We start from the raw sequence: 20,261 nt of genomic DNA on the forward strand, positions 1-20,261 counted from the left end.
TGTTATTCGTTGTTTAGTTGTTTTCCAAGCTTTCTGATTATTTCTTCTATAACCATTCTAGACATTAAAGTTAATCTGACTGGTCTGTAATTCCCTTTTTCTTTTTGCCATGTTTAAAAATGGGTAATATGTTTGCCCTTTATGGAGTGTCATCCTTTCTGAATAAGTTTACAGAAAATTTTTAATGGCTCTGACGCTGTTTCAGTTTGTTCCTGAAGTACTCTTGAAAAAGTTTCAAGTCCAGTGAAGACACTAACGTATCTATATATTCAGATTTATTCTTTTGCCAGTCTGCTATTCGGGGCTTCTTATCCCTGATGTAAATGATATTAATCATCTGATCAATGCACTCTTGTAGTGAGGGCCTAAACAAGCTTTATGTTTAAAACTCTTTCCACCTTTTTAGCATACTCTGCTGCTAGCTTTTTTTTTCCCATTTGAATAATTTATTTTCTTAGTTTTCACAGTACTATTAGTGTACTCATAAAATGTTTCCTTATTACATTTTACCCCCCCTGCTAGATGTGTCTCAGTTCGTGCCCTCCCAGGGCTGTGGATACAAGGTCTTCCCATCCTCAGTCAGCTCAACTTGCCTGTCAGCTCAACATTTCATTCAGGTCCAGCAAGCACTCATGATTTAGTGAAGTCATTTTCTTATCCTTCCTTTGCACAGACATGGTACACACTTTTTTTCTTTCAGAGGCTTTCCTGAAAACTTTTTCCTTGACCTTCTTCCTGTAGAATGGCTATGATCTGCTTTTTTCTTTTTAATCTGTCCATTGCCTTTATTCTGTTGTCCTTCCTTCCCTTTCAAAAAATCGTGCCCTTCACCTTTACATTCTCTGAAATTTATAATCAAGAATAAATAATTTTTAAGTACTTTTTTTTTTTTTTTAATCTTCCTGTATCAAGAAATTGCCTCCAACACACTGCAATAGTTTTTTTATACGGTTTGGCTACATCCATGGCTCAGCAGATAGCTTCTGGTGCTTGTACAGCCTGTGATCTCATCACATATTTCCTTGGAGGCAGCCAAGAATGGCCTTCTAGCTGATGGTTGGAGGTCCTCCTAGGTCCCAGGAAAGCCTGTCTATTGGTATCCATCACGTGACATCATTGCAAGGACTTGTGCAATATAAGAAGTTACTGTGCTCGGTAAGAAGGATCAAAGATACTCCAGGTTTTCCCCCGGGGAGTGTCTACTGTGCCATCTCAAAGCTGCCTGCTTCAAATAATTTATAGCAGACTTGGCCTGTCACCCAGTCTGGAAGCCTTTCCTGCCTAGCAGTGTGGAAGCAACTGCCATTTCTCATGGTCTCCTTCACCAAGAAACGTGCAACTCTTATTGTTGGATGAATGTTAGTTGTAGAGAAAAAAGCACCATCTGCTTTACCTATTTGAACTGATCATCATAGGTGACCCTTGCAAGGGCTGCCCTCACAAGGGTGGTCTTTCCTCCTCTCATTGCCAGCAGAGGCTTTCCATGGGTGTGTTCTTAGGCCTCCATCTCCTCTTCCTCTCCATATTCTCAGTGTCAGACCAGTATATTTTATCAGGCTAAACTTCTAGAACTGGCTGTACCCCTCTATATAAGTATTGCAGTCATATGAGTCATTCCCTAGAGCCTGTGTTGTGCCAATTCAGTAATAATTTTGATTATGTGCTGAGATTTCTATTCTTGCTCTTCCTAGAGACACATATTAGACACATGTATCAGTAAGGCTGTCTGTTAAGTCTTACAGTAGTTTAGCTTCTCTATATTTATTACCTTTTCCATTGTCCTTGCCTGGATAGTGTACTTCTATTCCATGCACTCATTGGTCTGTTTGAGCCCTCTAAATGTCCCTGAATAAGAAAACTACATTGTTAATTCATAAGAAGAGTTATATTTTAAATTGAAGATGACAGCATATATTTTAAAGATATGCCCCAGTAGCTTTTTTTAATATTTGCTATAAATAACAGTACACAGACTCATAGAGAAATATCAGAATTTTGCTTATGCAAAATGAATGGCTGCACATCTACTTTAATACAGCAGTCCCTTCAAATGTTAAATTCAGTTTCTTGATCAGGAAGAAAAAATACACCTTTTTGAGAGACTGAGGGGGAAGGGAAGATGATGCTCAGTTTGTTATATTTCTCCCTGACTTCCACAGTGCTAGAGCAATTTACACCGGTTCAATTTCTCTTCCTGGACTGCTGTTGTCTTCTTTGTATCTGATTTCCAGCTAGTCAGACATAAGTGGTTTAGGCATAAGATATGCCTTAGGCAGCATTCTTTTTGGTCTCCACTAGTGCCTCAATAACATTGCAGGATAGGACCCTCTTATAATTAATTCCATTTTATTTCTTTTTATTCAATTTTTGCAAGAAAAAGCTCTTAATAAAGGCACTTTCTCCACACGTTTTGTCTTTAGATTTTAGCTGTGAGATTTTCATTTGAAATGAACCCATATTTTATAAAGAAAATTCTGTAAGTTGTAGCTACAAATGATACATGGCAAATGGCAGTAAATGTACAGAATACCTAGGGCCAAATTCTGCTGTCAGTTCTTTCTAGTTATGTTGGATCAGTACACTGAAAAAAGATTTACAACCTCAGGACATATCAAAAAAGGGTTACTAAAATGTCAAATTGAAAAAGCTAAACAAAAAGATGAAGCAGCATTTGATGTTTCTGAAATGGTCTCTAAAGCATTATTGAACTCATTAAAGTCATTGAGGTTGTGAGGGTGCTACTGAGAGAAGTGTGAGTTAATAGTAATGTATTACATAGACTTCTCTGCCAACATTTATCACATAAAAATGTATATTCAAGTAATGTTTACCTTTGTGTCTTTTACATAGATTCTTACTGAATCTTATAAGAAGTCTTCTGCTTCAAACTAACAACCTCATCCTGCTCTTCTTTGTTTTAATACATCGTGCAATTTATAATAACCCATATTTTCATAAAGCAGAAGAATAATCTTAGCTGATTTTCCACAGGGATTATTTATTCAACTTTATTTTCCAGGTCTGGAAGTAATATAGACAGTAATTTTTTTTCCATTTCTCTTTCACTGAAAAGAAAGTTACTTTTTTATCAAGTGACACTGATCACAGAAAAATCCTTTTAAAGAATGTTTGTTATTTATTCAATTTTCTGATTCGGCATACACATAAGATATTAATTGTGTTACTTAATACTGATGAATCCCTTTTAGAAGTTCCCTGATCTGCACAGTCATTAAGTATTAAGGGATTTACCTCAACAAAATCTAACACTAGGAAAAAAAGTACCTGTGGTAAATCCTATTATAGCTAGAAAGATGGGTTACCTTCCCCTGTTTATTTTTTTAATCCTCCTTTGGCAGGAACAACAAATTTGCAGGGTTTTTTTTTTCTTGATTGTCATTTTTACCACTCGAAAAGTGTGAAGGGTGAACATCAGGAGTATCCTGACATTCAGCCAAGTCCTGCACCTGGGTCAGAACAACCTCACACACAGTACAGGCTGGGGGCCAACCTGCTGGAAAGCAGCTTTGTCCTGGTGGTCAACAAATTGACCATGAGCCAGCAATGCGCCCTTAAGGCACATTGAAGAAATTACTATTTATATGCAGTACCATAGAATCAGGAGGAAAAAAGCAGGCTTTGGCTCCATGCTCAGTAAAACCAGAGACTAAATACCACTGGTCAGCCTGTTCATCCTACTTGCCTCTGAGTAATGTGTCAGCTTCTCCTGAGTCCTTGTAAGCTGAGGGGCCAACAAGTTCAACCAACAAAGTCCAACAGAAAAAGTCCGACAAACAAACCAAACAATGAGTTCAACAAGTTGGTCTCTCTCTTCTCCATTTGGCGAAGGCTCTTGTTGAGTTCAGAGCTCAGGAAGTCCCTCCCCAGGAGGACTGGGGCATACTGGAGTCTCTGCCTCACAGCACAGCTAATCCTAGCTCTGAGATCTCCATCTACTGTGCCCACACTGAGAGCAGGAATGGCCATGCATCTTGACCTTAACCAGGCCATTTTTCTGGCATACCAAAATTTTCATATGGCCAAGACCATCCAGGCGCTTATCATACACCCTGGAGAGCTGCAGGGAGAGAAACACTATGAGCTGCAGACAGGTGAGGATGACAGCCACTCCCTGGAGGTCTCACATGCCCATTTCAGGACAGGGCTGGGTGTACAGTAGGGTGGCCTCAGCTATCCCTTGAGTTTGGTTTACTTTTGAATCACCACTATTCTGGCACTGATCATGTTCTATTGCCCCACTCTCAAACTGTTGAATAGACACAAATTTACTTTAACAAAAAAGCTCTAATGTCAGCTCCATGGTGGTAGGCACTCTACAGAGATTTTAAAAGGGACATCTTGCTCTATTCTTAGCATGTAATAAGACACAAGAAATAAATAGAACAAAGGAGGTAAGACAAGGCAAAAATAAAATAGATGCAATTAGTATAATGAACAGAAGGAAACTATGGCTTTCTCTTGAGATAGTTCTCCCACCCTACATTATTAGAGCCTGCACAGAAATGATAAAACCAAATAATCCTGTCTGCATCTTCACATGGAAACCCTCCCTGGTATGTTTTGAGGTATCAGTTTAATAGCATACACATTCTCCACTGAGGACTATAACCTCCTGTTGCAATGGGAATGAACTCTCTCTAATTGTTTTTTCCATGCCTAGTTATTACATTCTGTGTGTTCATGACCCATTAAAGTATAATAGCCATTGAGAGAAAGCTGCAGTATACATAGCTAGAGAGAATGTGTATACATACACATACATATATGTATATTCACACACAGTCCATACACTCATATGTATATGCACATATTATTTTTTACAGTATATATTATTTTTACAGTATATATTATACAATGGGATCCCAATGCAGTCCATAGGAAGACTAGTTTTTTGCAAATTACATTTAAAATTATTTATTATTTGTTTTTTAAATTGGAATCAGGGACACTATGGGAATTTATGGGTACCATTTATACCGCAAGCCTCGGCGGGGTACTTAGATTCTCCAAAATTAGCACTAACACCTGCAGATTGGAATTTTAATCTCTACTCTGTGAAGAAAAGCTACTGAATTAAAAGTTGGGTTATTGTTGTTGTTTAGGAATCCATTTCACAAGATAATGTATGGAAAATACAATGCAAAAGAAAGCAGGGTGAGGTGAAAAGAAGCAGCATTCCCTAAGGCACTATTCTGTTCTATTTCTGTTTAGTGTGGTACATTAGGAAGTTTTTCCTGTATTTGTATTCTCTGTATGTAGCTCTCCACTGATGAGCTATGTGGTTTTGGTTAATTGTAACATTAGCAGAATGGAATGCTTTACTTTGTGCATGGCATTTGATGATTACTTAAACACAGTTTTAAACTAGTGATTCATTTCTGAGTGGGCTTCACCATGAGTAGGCTCTGTCAGAGAAAGCTACAGTGTCATCGTCTCTGAAAAGATCATCTTATCATCCTAGGACTCTGTTTGAATACAAACCAACATGCCTGGGCAGGGGCAGAATGACTTGTGAGCTTGCTGGTTTAACTCCTCTTCCTGCATCAGAAACACAAGTTGCTACTGTGGAAGGAACTTCTCCTCATTTGTAATGATACCTCCACAATTTTCGGTGACAAGTGGAAACAATAATAATGCTACAAACATTTCAGGGTTATTTAACTGCACTATTCAGCAAATAGCATTCAATAGCTCTTGCATTCATAAGATACCTTTCCCCTTTTAGCTGTCATTACCTCTCGTTAGCAGACAGCTTATGCAAAGAAAGGGATGTTTAAGATGGCCACGGTTGTCCTCAGTCTGATCTCTGTCTTGGCGGCTCCAGAGCTGAGTACTGTGTGCTGAGCACACCCCACTCCTCTCTCCTATTCCCTTAGTGCTATTAACCACCAAGCCTCATTGAACAGAAATATTTGCTAATAAATACGCTGTGCAGCTGCCTTGTGGATGGGGCTGTTCCCGTGCATCATACCCTCGTGCAGACTGCCCTTCTCTCCATTTGCCAGACCCCAGGAGGAGGCAATGACAACTAGAGAACAGGCAGTGTCACAGTTACCTCTCACCTATGCAGCCTCCAGTGGAGTGGAGAAAATAATAAGGAAATAAGCTGCACCCCACTGAGGGAAAAGCTGCATGTCCAAGGAGCCAGGCAACATTCTGCCTTTAATACTTGTGTAACCAGATTCAGGTCTTTGCTGCTTCTTTTTAATGGTTAACTAGAGACCCACTGGAGTTTATGAGTACTGATTCATTTGCTCCCTTCAGCAGTATGTTCACTATCTTTAAAATTAAAGTGTCCCAGTTCCAGAGAGAGTTCCAGAGCCTACTCCAGAAAGCTTGCTCCTACTTTGGGGATTTTCCTGCAGGGTACTACATCACAGCACTACCTATTAACGCCCTGGTGGTCTACAGGGCCCTAGTCCAAAGCAGTCACAGGCATTCAGATCAGGAACTTATGTTTGACCGTGCCATGAACGGAACAACAGCATTTCCATCTGCCTCTCTCCTCAGAAGCCAGGTTTCTGCATCTCACGCAGCTGCATGTTCCACATAGATGCCACCTTTCACTCAAGGGGCTGCAGGCACATGGACTTTAAAAGTATGTGTCAGTATTGAAGGAATGCAACTCAAAGAAGAAATGTGATTAGGTCCCACTCATAGGAAAAAAAAAAAAAAGAGTATCATCCAGGAAAAATGGATGTGAGAAAGATAATTTCTTACGATAATGAAATGTAAAAAAGTAACGCAAGCAAATAGGGCATCAATAGAAATCCAACTTTGCACAAGACAACATGTCAACATTAGTACTTTGCATAATTTTAGATATAACAGGAGAAATCCCCTATGTGCATTTTATATAATAGAAGCATATTTAACAAGTGGAAGTCATTTAATAGATTCATGAAATAGGATGGGAATTTGCTATGAACCAGACTGAAGCACTTTCAAATAAACTTTATCTTTATGTGTTTTTAATATATGCTGTTCATCAGATGCAGTTCAAGATTTATTTCTTAGTTAATTTTATATCTTTTACTTTAAGGGAATCAAGTGTACTTTCAGTGACCGTCCTTGAAAAAAAAATCCCACCTGCTGCTTTGGGTTGTATGCCTTCAACACTGCCACCTGCCTCCTTGCAAAATAATATCTGAGTGTGACTATGTTCATAAATTGACACTCACCTTTTTTTAAGATGAAAGTTTTCATACAAAGTGCCAGAAAGACTTTAATGATATTTTCATGTAAAGCTTCCAAATCAGAGAAAAAGTGGTTCTTGCAAGAATATTTTGGCAGTTTGAGAATCCACAGTAGCTCTGTCCAGTTCAAGGGACAATGAGCTCATATATCACTTTGGAGGTTCATAATCAATTCCAAATTTCTTACTTGAGCTTTGGGATGATTCTAAAACCCAGACAGGAAAGAAAGTTCACAAGTGCTTCAAAAGTACATTCCTGATCCAAATTAAAACAAAAACATATATTCACCCTTTGTGTAGTAAAACTAGATTCTCAGGGACAGTCAGAGAACTATCTTACTCTTTGGGCATCTAGATTCACTGTTAAAGGTGAATAGTCATGGGGGTTCTCAAGAATGCCCTCCTGCTATCACCAAATCAGGCAGGCCACTAAGTACAGTGGCCTGGTAGTTGTCCATATGCTCCAGGATTTAGTCTGCAGACTCATGATATCCTAACTGCCCATACGCACAAATACATCCTAGGCTCTAAGAAAACCTGTAGTTAGCTTTCTGTGTGAAAATTTGTATTTTTTTTTTTTATACCACCAAAAGCAGAGGTTCTCCTGTTTGACACAGTAAGCCTCTTCATCAGTCTGGCATGCTGTCTGGTTGAGACTGCTCACAAGTGGATGGAATGGAACAACCATGGATCTTCTGACAGATCTCTTTATGGCTGTGGCCTAAGTCATTCATCATATGGAGTGGTCATTTAGTGAGACTGGAAGGCTTTTCACAACTGACAGAGCTGTGCCAGGCTGGAGGAAGCAGAAGCTGGTGAGGAACCAGACACGACTGATTTGAAAACACACACTACAGATTAGTAGATTATGATGCTAGACAATTTTCTCCTTCTCCTCAAGCACTCACTGGGATTTCTGGATCAGGAGAAAGAACAGTGAATGGCAGGTTACCACTGTTTTATAGACAAGACCCCTGATCTTCCTTACGAGGAGGAAGAGTTTCATAGGCCTGTCTGTGGCACTGTTCAGAGCCCTGAACTTGCACAAGGCTATTACCTGTACCAATCCTGCAAATGATTTTTCCAATGTATCTACCTCATGCCTATGCTCATCGACACTATAAGCACATTCTCCTGATGTTCCTGGCCTGCCTCTCTTTCCATTTCTCATTTCTAAATCCAGGCTGTTAACTCCATCCAGTAAATCTTCCTGCTCACATTTCAAGCACACGAGAAGATTTTGGTATTCAACACATCTCTGCAGAGGGCTTCTCCTCTGAAAGAAAGTCCCCTGATAGAAGCCACAGCGCTTCATAATTTCACACTGACTAGACATATAACAGCATACCCGTTCCCTGACCCGCTCCCGTGTTAGAGCTTCCCTCAAAAACAGTAACAAGAATGGTGGGTAGGAGCACTGTCCGGTTCCCTGTGCTCTAGGACAACTACAAGTCAGAGTGCTCCTGCAATACGGTAAGGAAAAGTTTATTTTCTATATTCACCTCATTTTACAAACTGCACACCTGGATGAATAAGATGAGTTGGGTACCTATCCAATGGCTGAGCAGAGGAATGAATAAATAGCACAGCATGTGCTTGCAAACATCCATCTGTCATTGCAAATATACCCTACCTGCAGAAGGTCAGCACCATCTCACATCTAAATACCGTTCCTTTCGCTGTAGTAGTTTAGGGTTCTGCTCATGTGAGTGATCAGCTTTCTTACCTCAGCACTGGACTTTTCTCCTGAATTCCCTAAGGGATCCTGGATGTTGAAATTAGGCAGAGAATTTTACCCAGGAGCAGGACACCTAATTACCTTTAAGGATCTAGCCTTGAAGACCTAGTTCAAACTCAACTACAGACAAAGGGATTACACTCAAAGTCTTGATTTAAGAGAAACTGAAGAAATTTTCATGTAAATTCACCTATAGTTGATCCAACAGATATTGTATTTGGAGAACAAAAGTGACAGGTGTACATCAGCAGCTGTCACACACACTCCTCATGCCCTTGCTCCAAAGAGCTTCACTCCACTAACTACTATGCAATATCAAATTTGTCTGAAAATACATTTCCCAAATCTAACATCAGGTATATGAAAAACCAGCTTCAGTGAATGTTATTTTCTTTGTTGCTCCTTTTATTTGTGAAAATTCTCAGTTTTTAATTTTTATACAGACTCTGTAACCTGGAGACAGTGGAGGGATGATAATGGAGCAGGTCAGCTTTTCTGTTTGTTGCTTTAAAAAAAAAATGTTCTAGTGCTCACTGAACTAAAAAGTCTGGTTGCCTATGTTTTTTTGTCTTGTGGTTGATTGTAAACTCTGATTAAAACTTCTCCCAGGGCAGGGGCGCTTATAAGAGCTCTCTCCAGAGTGGACTCTCTAATATATGAGCTCACACTTCAGCCTTTCCGTTATTCAGGGCACTTCAAGAGTCTCCAATCTATCCGGCTGCCTATTTCCACAAAATTTATAAGAATGCCATTATCTTTGAATTAATTTAATTTGTGTTTAATTCATCATCCAAATTTGAAAAGTTATTGCCAGCAACAGAGAAGCACAATGTGATTATATAAGAGGCTAGGCTAAAAATCACCATGGGCCATCCCTCCTTCCCTCTCTCTCTCATGTGTGCACACTGCACACATACTCAGAGAAAACAAAATATATGAAAATACCTTAATATTTGTGAGGACAGAAATGACCCTCAGTTGGGCAGGATCTCTCCTGCCCGTGCTCTCGCCCCCTGAGCTGCAGCCCTTCCCTCTGAAGACCTTCCTACCTCAAATCAGTGGAGATCCCCCCGCCTCTGTTGACGGCAGCTGCTCTCTGAACATCGGGTGGGGGAAGGAGGTGGGAAGAGGAGAGCAGTGGAACTGGGTGGCATCTTTGTGCATTCCTGCGCAAATATGCGCAGACATGCACAAGCAGGTCAATGGGGGGTTGCTTCTGCTGCTGGCTCCCACCCAGTGACTTCTTCCCTGCTCTCCTCCAGCAAGGGAAGTGTCTCCATTGCAGACGAGACATGTCACAGCAACCATTACTGGAGCGACCTTAACTGCCACGAGCAGCACCTAGCCCTCAAGGCCAGACCCACAAAGCTGAAAGATCCTGCTGTCAATGAACCTGTCAGGAGGGTTTGACAGGCAGATAAAAATATACTGTGACCTGGGGAAGTATAAGGACGATGCTAGAAACCTTCACTTTATCTTCTTTTGTTTCTTGCTGGTGTGTGTCATCACAGTTTTTTGTGTGTGTAGAGAGGAGTGGAATTAATTTTTTTTTTTAACTAAATTGCTTCTTTCCTCAGTGTGAAAATAGGTCAAGCACAGATCTAAGGGATGTGCCTTCAATACATTTTCTGCCAGAAATCTAGCTGGTGTTCCACTGTTTGTTGCTGCAGTGTGTACTAATCTATTCAATCTCTTCATCATAAGGGATTTCATTACAGTCCCATTAGTAATTGCTCACAAGTTTTAGAGTGCTGTCTCCATCCAGTGGTAAAACTTTGAAACTGCTGCTTTCCTGGAGTTTCAGTTTTTCAGACTACTTGTTAAGCATGATATATGCTAGCGCTAAAGTGCTGACCTTAAATTGCACAACTACTAATTGAATAACTGCATTAAAACATCATACTAACATGCATATGCCATCTGTAAAAAAGTGGCATTTTTTTATTATGATAATCTCAACAGCAAATGTTGCATGTTTAAATTCTTATCCTTCTTCCATTTTCAACTTTCACTGTGAAAGCTGATATTCGTCTGCCCATATAGCCATGTCTGGTGATAAGGAAACAGGGACTCACCCACCTGCCTGTCCTGTTCCTCCTCTGGGTTAGTACAGCTACATCAATAACCTCTTCTTTGCTAATGTAACAGAAGAGTGCTTCTGGCAGCTCACATTTTCCGGAGATGTGGCTGAACTATGCCAGCAAAAGAATTGCTACAGACTGTGCTGTGTTAGATGAACTAATGTGGTTTCACCAGCAGAGACTCTGTAATTAGTCAAGCTCCTGCTTCACTGCCTTCCCTATGCTGTGTTGATTTTAGCTGCCACAGACAGAAAAGAGAAGAAAATGCAGACAGTGTCGGCTATGAGAACCCAAAGGAGCGCCAGTTTTTTTCCTCACTGTAGCAGCCTGTGCCTTAAGTCTTTTAGAGACAAGATGCCCCTGCTTGAGTCTTTTGGGGATACATTCTTGTTTTCCCTTCTCTTTGTTTTTGGCACGGCCTCAGCAAACATTTGGTCCCAGATTCTCTTCACAGGAAAAAAAAAAAAAGCTGCTGTCTGAGTAGGGTAACAGCAACTTTATCAAAAAATGGTGTGAAAGGTTAATTCGGAGGATAAATGGTTCATGCCAGACTCTCAGTGATGTTACATTGACCTGCTTTTGGTTTTGTTTTGTTTTCCCTAATTGCTCTCCAATATGCCAAGGTCTGGCTGATCTCCAGAAAGCAGGAGCAGAGAACAGTGTAACTCCATTTCTAACCCATCTCCTTGGAGTGCCCTCAAGGCAGCGCTGGCACAGTTCAGGCTGTGGGCCTTTATATTCTGAGGATGCTGGTGAAGTCTGTAAAGATGCACTGTATGTCCTGTATATGTATAAAGCTGCAGTAGGGGACTTAGGGAGAAATCAATTTTTTCAGTGTTACCTTTCAGCATTTTAAATCCAGGTATGGTCCATTGTCTTTTGATAGTATCATAGCTTTGAAGTTGATAAAAAGAGTTGGCAGCATATCTGTGCCTAAGACTTTTAAAGAAAGAGTTTGCTACTTAATGCTCAGTTGCTATTCCCATTGGCTGCCAGGTCATACCCTTGATTCCAGAAAGTTTTGAAATTAGTCTTGACAGAAAGTTCAGGAGAGTGTAGACCACTTCCTTGTTTTGGACCTGTTCCTAAGTTAGAGTCTTAGAAAACAACTTTATGTATTCAAACGGTCCTTCTAAACTGAACAAGATTGGCAAGCCACTAGGAGTACATGAAGTTATGTACAAAAATATGCTTAGAATCTTGTTTTAACCTCTCAGTAAGCCAGAATGCAAACCTGGAAGTAATGAGGGTATTTCACCTTTTTTTGCTGAAGTGCTAAGGAAAATTATTAACTTATAAAGAAGAAAACCTACCTCCCTTGGAGAAAGTACTTGTTTATAATAGAGCTCAGAATTAAAACATCTTCCTTTTTATTTCACACAGACTTCTTTAAAATAAAGAATCCAGTTCTCTGAAAAGACATGACCTTTTGGACAAATTTTCTCCAAACTCCTGAGACCTTCTCAGATGTCTTCCTGGCCAGCTGGCTATGCAACTCTCCATTATCTTTAGGTCTAAATTTGCACTTTTATTCTGGGAGAAGTGTCCTTTGTCATGATTCCAGCCTTATGGAATGAAACCTGTTGTTTTTTTGCTCAGCACTAGATCCTGTAAGGCTATGCTTTCTGGTGAGACACTCAAAATGAACAAGACAGTTTGCAGCTTTCACCTTTCTCAATGACATGATACCTCCTGTTGCAATCTCACTTTAGGAGATGAGACCTGCTCACGGACTAAATTACAGCGCAAGATAGGAGGGTACAGCTACCTTTAGCACAGTCACTTCACTCCCCACTCTGAAGAACCCACAGATTGCACATTAGCTCTCCTATGCCCCAGCATTTTGCTGGAGAGAGGAGCATCTCCAGACAGAAGAGCATACCCTACACCCAACCCTTCTCAGAGTATTAGAGAAGAAAGGCTGTGCATATCATTGCTTTGGCTCTGGAGTAAAGGCTGATTGAAGAAGAGGCTGATCCACAAAGCAGTGCAGATTGTGGCTCATGAATATTGCTTTGCTTAGACATTATGGGTACCTAATCATTTTGATATTATCTGGTTTCGGTAGAACTACAAATATCATCTTTCAGTAACCATCACAACCAAGAATATGAAAGTGCTATACTGCCCAGATATGAATAATTCAAGTATATGAAGTGTAATAAGTTTTTAGAAATTTCTCTTAATACTTTTCCAACGGTTGGAACATGTGGCTTTACACATTTTCAATTAGACCTTCAGTACAGGTTGCTGCTCTGCTCTAGGATCTAGATGTAATGGGCAGGAGCCAGGCCCATCTAAACTGCCTAAGGAAGAAAAGATTCTGTACTTTCAACAAAACAGTTTCTTTATGGCCTTGTTGATGAGGAACTAGAATTTGGAAAGACAATGATTTTTATTTTTAGAGTTCAGCTCTGTAAGTTTCTGCACACTTCTTGAGAGGAACAAGGCTTCTCAAGGTCAAAAAGACCTACACCTATGCTGTCAAGGCGGAAGGGGCCCTGAACACCCAAGGTACTGGGTGCTGGTAACTAAGCAAACTAACAAGGCAGACTCTGGAAAGGAAAGGATTCAGGTTGGAATGGGCTATTGTCGCTGGCTCTTTGACGAAGACGGTAGAGGTTGAAGGACATCTGCACACCTTAAACAGCCAGATGAGGGCAGCTGAGAGCAGTCACCTCTGCTCAGAAGTTCTGGAAGTAAATATGTCCAGCACTGAAGCAAACCTGCCCCTAGACTTTACTATTATTTAAATATGCCCCATATGAACTGTACTGCCCAAAAAGTATGCTTCTTTTTCACTTAGAGATAATCAGATGGGATACAATTTTACTACCCTTATGATCAAGGGAGAAAAGTATGCTGCCAAGGAGATGGTTTACTTATTAATTAATTTGGGAATTACAGAATGCAGAATCCTTTCTAAATAGTTTGCATGCAGTGGGGAGGTGACATCAGGCTATAACCCCTCCTCATCACATTACTGCCCTCTCTCTCTTCCATTTTTCCTCTTCTTTAACAGACGCATTCTCCTAAACCCTTGCGATAAAGAGAACCCTGTTATCACCTACCTACATTTCCAGACAATTACAGTGCTTATAAAGGCATATACTCCTGTAGATGAGACAGAGGCTGACTACTATATTTAGCTGATTTATCAATTCCCAACCTTGCTGCCTGTAATTCACCAATCTCCTGACCCTGTCAGCCTGCAATGACCTGAGAGTTTTCACCATGCTTTGCATGGAAGTAATTCTGGGCAATTTACAACACCCTTGAGAAAAGGCCCTGAACTGCCCAAACTTTCTAATAAATCATTCACTGTATTTAAATCCTCCAGTACATGGAATATGCCTTCACATCTAGAAGGGGAAGGCCCATAGCATGTACCCTTTGTCCAAAGAAAGGAAACTTCAGATCATAGAAGTTGACATAGGACATAGAAGTCCTTTCATGGAAAACTTTCCTTTTCTATTAAAACAAGTGAAGGCAGGCATTGTTAGCCTCTTCACCGAACGGTGTGCACAGCTTTTACTGAAGAGTTTCCAATCTCCCATACCTACTTATAGGGCTATGACCAACTTTGTAGGACTTTTCAACCACACCAGGAATCAGCATCAGATTTCTCCCTCATACTGCACATCCTCCATGTCACAGTCCCACTGAAATCCTTCCTCTCCAAGCTCCTGTTAGGTCTGATCAATCCACTTCAGCTGGCCAAGTTCTGAGGTGACCACACTCATGCAGAGTTGCATGAATCCCTTTCTATGCTCCTGAATGTGCAAAGTGCTGGTGATTTTATACATAGGTGTAACTGGTCAGAAAGCAAGATTTCAGAGGGATAGCTACACCCCAAGCTGGTTGTTAGCACCGGCTCTCAAATCATGCCTGTTTTGTTCTGAGTAACCAGAAGAACTGGCAGTCACCATGAGTCGCTGGATCCTTGTGTAGTTTTGTTTCTGCATTAACTCTCTTCCTCATTCTTGTAAATAGCTCTGGGCTCAAGCATAAGCAGAGTTGAAGAGTTTGTTTACCTACTCCAGCATTCAGAGATGGGGTGACTTCATCGTTCTTTCCAGCCAACCTCCTAATCCCTGCTAAGGAGTGCCTTAAAATCCACTGCCTTTTCCCCCAGTGCAGACAATGACTTTGAGGGTAACAGCCTCTTAAACAGGCAGTAGAGGTAGGGAATAGTAACCCTGAGTGACCTTCCAAAGAACCCCTCCCCTGGAGTTGGTTGCAGTACGAAAGCCAAGTTTGCTGTCTGTCTTCCAGGCCTGCACTGCTGTCACTGAGCTGTTCTCTGCTAAGTAAAAATACTTTGAGCCTTTCTGGTATATCATTAGCTACAGGAGTTGGTAAACATTGACTTCCTTCCTATGCCTAGGGGATTAAAATCTTACAATTACAGTCCATGATAAATAAATGGAATTTGAGGGGGGAAAGAAAAAAATCAATTTCTTGTCAGAAATACTTTCTGACACATCATTATTGCACTGGGAGCTGGGATTTCTTCACCTCCATTCCAGCACTCCCCAGTTAGAACATACTTGTTTATCTCCCTCCCTGTTCAATGGGAGCTCTCAGTTCATCATTCCTCTGCTGCTATCTGAAAAGAAAACCTAATTCTGGACATACACAGATTTATTTGGCTCAGGGGGGAGGGAAAAATGAGGAAAGGGACAGGGGCATCCTTTGATCTGACTGGCACTCTGCATCTCTCACAGCTATGTATAGATATATTTGTACTTACAGGTTCTGCATCACACAGGTATAGAGTCAGAGTGCATAGTTTCGCACAGCAACTAGAAGGCCTGACAGCCACGTGGCACAGGGTACTATGTGTGTGTTTCATGTGTGTATATGAAGAAGTAAAAAAGAGGGACAATCTCAGATGTTTCTGAACAATGCCTAGACTTCATAAGCCTAATCAATTAGAACCAGTTTACAAAAGAGGTTCTTAAACCTGGATATCTTTTCTGAGAAGCCTTTTTATCTATGTATTTGGCTTCTCAGGGAGAGTACAATATGTATATAATTCTAAGAGATATGTAATAAAGACTTTGAAACTATCTTACTAATACATTAACTGAGGAGGCTGAAGTTCATCTTGGCTGCTAACCTCTGCAAATTAGCTGAAGTCATTTTAGATAAGTAATAGTCCATTGACCAAACCTTCTTAACAAGTCTAATTTCACAAGCCAGGGATGGGTGTCAAATGACATGTGATATATAACAAATCTCTGTTCCTGATTTTCTGTCTTCCTGCACAAACATTTTCATAGCAAACTGTAAAAATATGAGGAATAGATATGACTCAAAGTTTTGTATTATTTCTTTATATATGTCTGTTTTTAATTCTGATTTTATCATTCAGATTGTATTATTTCCAGTTAGCCACAATTTTTATAATCTTGCTCTCAAAAGATTAGGCCTAGTAGTCAGATCATAACAGATTACCACCATGTGTGAAAAAGAAGAACAAGACTGAAGTTATTTCTTCTAATGAAAAATAACATCAAGTATGGAGAATCAGGATTTACCTTGGAAAGTAACAGTACTGAAAGATAACTAGGAGCAACAGTAGACAGAAATGAAACCTGAATTTATATCATGAAGCTGTAAGAAACGACCATCACAATTGTTTCTGCATAGAGAACATCACATCTAGTTGAGTTACAAATGCATCTGCAAGAGTATATTTATTAGAAAGATGAAGTTAATAAGCTGGAGGGTGGTCACAGAAAGCAAGTCAGACAAATGATTAACAAATTTAAATATAATACGGGATTTTAAGAGTTTTAGAACATATGAATGGTTACACCAGTTCAACCAAGGATCTTTCAAGTCCAGTATTGTCTCCAACTGTTCCTATAAGCGAACATCTAGAAAACAGTTAGCACAGGGTAAGCCCATTTGGTCTTTTTCTCTTCTGGTCTTTCAGCTCCAAATATTTTCTGTTCAAGGAATTCCCAAGTCTGAAGAGGTTTATCTGTTTATTAACCCCAACAGAAATCTCTTCCAAGACTTGCCCAGTCTCAGTTCAAATCTATCTCAAAGTCTTGTCTCCACCCTATTCTTTGGCAAGTTCTACATGACTACCAACGCTTACATGAAGAACTGCTTATTTTCTTTATTTTTCTGGAACTGACCAGTCCTTGTACTGCAAAAGACATCCACCTTCTCATTACCACTTATGGTCTTGTAGGCCTCTATCATATCCCTACCTGGTCTACTCAATCATTCCTCCTATGATTCCATTTGATTCCTCCATTTGATTATCCTTATTGTCATTTTCTGAATCCTTTCCCATTCTAATACAGCATGCTGAAAGTAAGAGGGACCAGAACTGACCACAGCATTCAAGGGGCAGGTGAACAGTGGATTGATACGGTGGCATAATGATGCTCTTTTCATTGCTTACTCCTTCCTAAAGTTTGCTTTGCTTTTCTGATTGCTCCTGAGCACAGAGCTGATGTTTTCCTGGACCCATGTCCTATAACTCCAAGATCTTGTTCTTGAGTGGTAATGGCCAGCTCCAGGCCCATCATTTTATGCATTTTTACCCTATAAGTGTCACTTTATATTTATCTACTTTGAATTCCATCTGCTGTATTACTGCCCACTTATTCAGGCTTCTCAATCAGAATTACTTGTCATGTAATAAATACAAGTTAATGCTGACACAGCATCACTGATGCTGTTGGTTTCAATGCATACTATAAAAAATGCAATTCAGAATCCTGTGAATGGAAAATAATTCATATAAATTTTCCACAGTTGTATGTGTCTCAAATTACAACTTTTGTTTGCTTCACAGACCTTTACAGATCAGCTGAAAAAATACAATAGGTTTTGCTTCCTGGGACATTGCTGTATTCACAGGAAGCTAAGCTTTCCTAGAGTTACAATATTCACTGGAAAGATTGCTAATTTACTGTGTAAGAAATAACTGAAATAATCACTCCCACTGAAGGAACTATTCTTTCATGTTTTCACTCCAACCAAAATTTGAGATTTTTTTAAAACTTATTAATTGTTCATTAAAATGGTTTCAGCAAGAGGAAATGTAGTCTCTATATAAAGAATAGCATCCCAATGGATTTCTGAAGAAAAGAGCCTTCCCAAAGCAGAATAACCTCCTAGTCAATGTTTTGGGGCCAAATTTGCTTGCTGTTTTTTGAAATTTGAAATGAAATAAAATCTTCAAAAATGTTCTGTAGGAAACAAAGCCTGTATTTCTAGAATGTGTTAGGTGAGTAATATCTTTCTGGTGCCTAATTTGTGTATTTATTTGTCTTGAGGAGACAACTGTATAGATTTAAAAAACACACCAAAAGATGGCTTGCTATTTATTTCGCAGGGAAGTACTGCTGTGTGAGGTAGCATTTCTGTGGTCTTTAGGCTTCATGGACTGCAAGTAAACAGATTCATGGTATTGTTAGAATAGACTGTTGTTCTCATGAGATGTGACAGCTATGATTTTATAGTACTTAAGTTAGTGCAAAGTGACAGTCAGCCACCTACTGGAAATAATACCTACAGGCATAAATAATGTGTATCCACATGATTCCTGCAGCAGGTAAGCACAATAATGAAGTTATACTCCTCCTTTCAAATTCAGTCTTCTTTGCATACCAAGACTGCTTACTGGGTAGCCATGATGTTCCAGGACAAATTGCCTATTTTTCCTCACTCTTCCATTCTTTACTGCAGAACCGATCCTTTTTCAAACACATTCTTGTTGCACTTGCAGCATAGTACACAGAGTGACTGAATTACTGGTAAATCCGTATATGTGAGAGTAACCACCTATTTCTTCTCTGAAAAAGATTTGCATATGGAAAAGCAAAAATTTATATTACTATGAACATAAACCTGGCATAGTTCCCAATCTACCTTCACCACCAGCTAGGAAAGGTATTCTAGGAGATAGCAGAAGCACTGCATATAAGGGGCACGTTTTCTAACAAAGCCACTGTCATTTAGGCAGTATGCAATTGTAACAAATGCTGAGTAAGGTAAGAATAACCCCATGATAAGGGCAAAATGTCTGGAGCCAAGAAACCTTGCCTCTCCTCCTGGCTCTATCTCAGATTATTTGTGTAACCATGGGTAACTCAGTTCAGGGTTCAGACACATGATTGAATTATAAGCATCTAATAAGTTACTATGTGTCTAAGCAGTGATAACTCATGATAACTATTTGAATTCTCATAGCCAGTGAAGGACATTTAAGTTCATCCAAATACCTTGGAACGGAGCAGACATAAGACAGCACTTAGAAACAGTTAATAAAAATCAGCTGACGAGGGGATGACATAAGCAACATGTGGCACTTCATGAAGTTAGGTATCCACAAATTGAAATAAATCATTGTTTTTAAGCAAGCAACAAACTAACTGTAGAGGTTTAAATGTTTTAGCCACTTGATTCTAGAATCTCTTACAGAACCCCATTTATTTATCACGTATTTAAAAAGCAAAAATCTGTTTCCCTGCACACAGAAGAAATATAAGAGAAAAGTTGCCTTGCTTAAGTTAGCCTACACATTAATGTTTTTTTTCCCCTCAAGGTTATCATGTAAAGTGTTGATCTGACAAACTCATTCTGCCAGGTCTTCCCCCCCCCCCCAAACAAATTTTTGATAGGTTAAATATACCAGCAGATTTTATGGATGATATCTTATGTCAGCACCTGCCTAGCTTCATACAAGATTGGGTATCATTTTTCTTGCCACAGATAGAATAAAAGCAGAAAACCTGGATAAAACACAAAGCTGTGTACTTGGCTTGCTCAACAGGATGTGGGGAAAGAGGAGGAAATTAGAGAGGTTACACTGAAATGGTTTGTACCATTTCAAAAAGTGTTGTTGGGTTGCAAAACATTTCTCGTATGCACAGAGGAAAATAAATTGATGCAGATTTACAAAGCAAATAGAAACATAGTAACTATGGCCATTGCCATATACGGAAAATAGACTGGAGGCAGCGTAGAGCCCAAGACCTCTAAAGAAAAAAAAAAAGGTGTGAGGGGAGAGGAAGAGAGAATGTCTGTTTCTTGATTTTGATACCATTTAACCACAAGGTCTGCATTCAGTTCCTAGAAGAAACAATTCAGCAGCATCTGCCTCCAGAAGCAGCGAACCAGGGTAAAAGCTGTATATATGCTCCATCTGCATAGCTATTTATTTACACCTGCATGCTGAACTGACTCCAGCAACACA

Source organism: Apteryx rowi, unplaced genomic scaffold (genome assembly GCF_003343035.1).
Source record: "Apteryx rowi isolate R43461 unplaced genomic scaffold, aptRow1 scaffold_1066, whole genome shotgun sequence".
Taxonomy (NCBI): domain Eukaryota; kingdom Metazoa; phylum Chordata; class Aves; order Apterygiformes; family Apterygidae; genus Apteryx; species Apteryx rowi.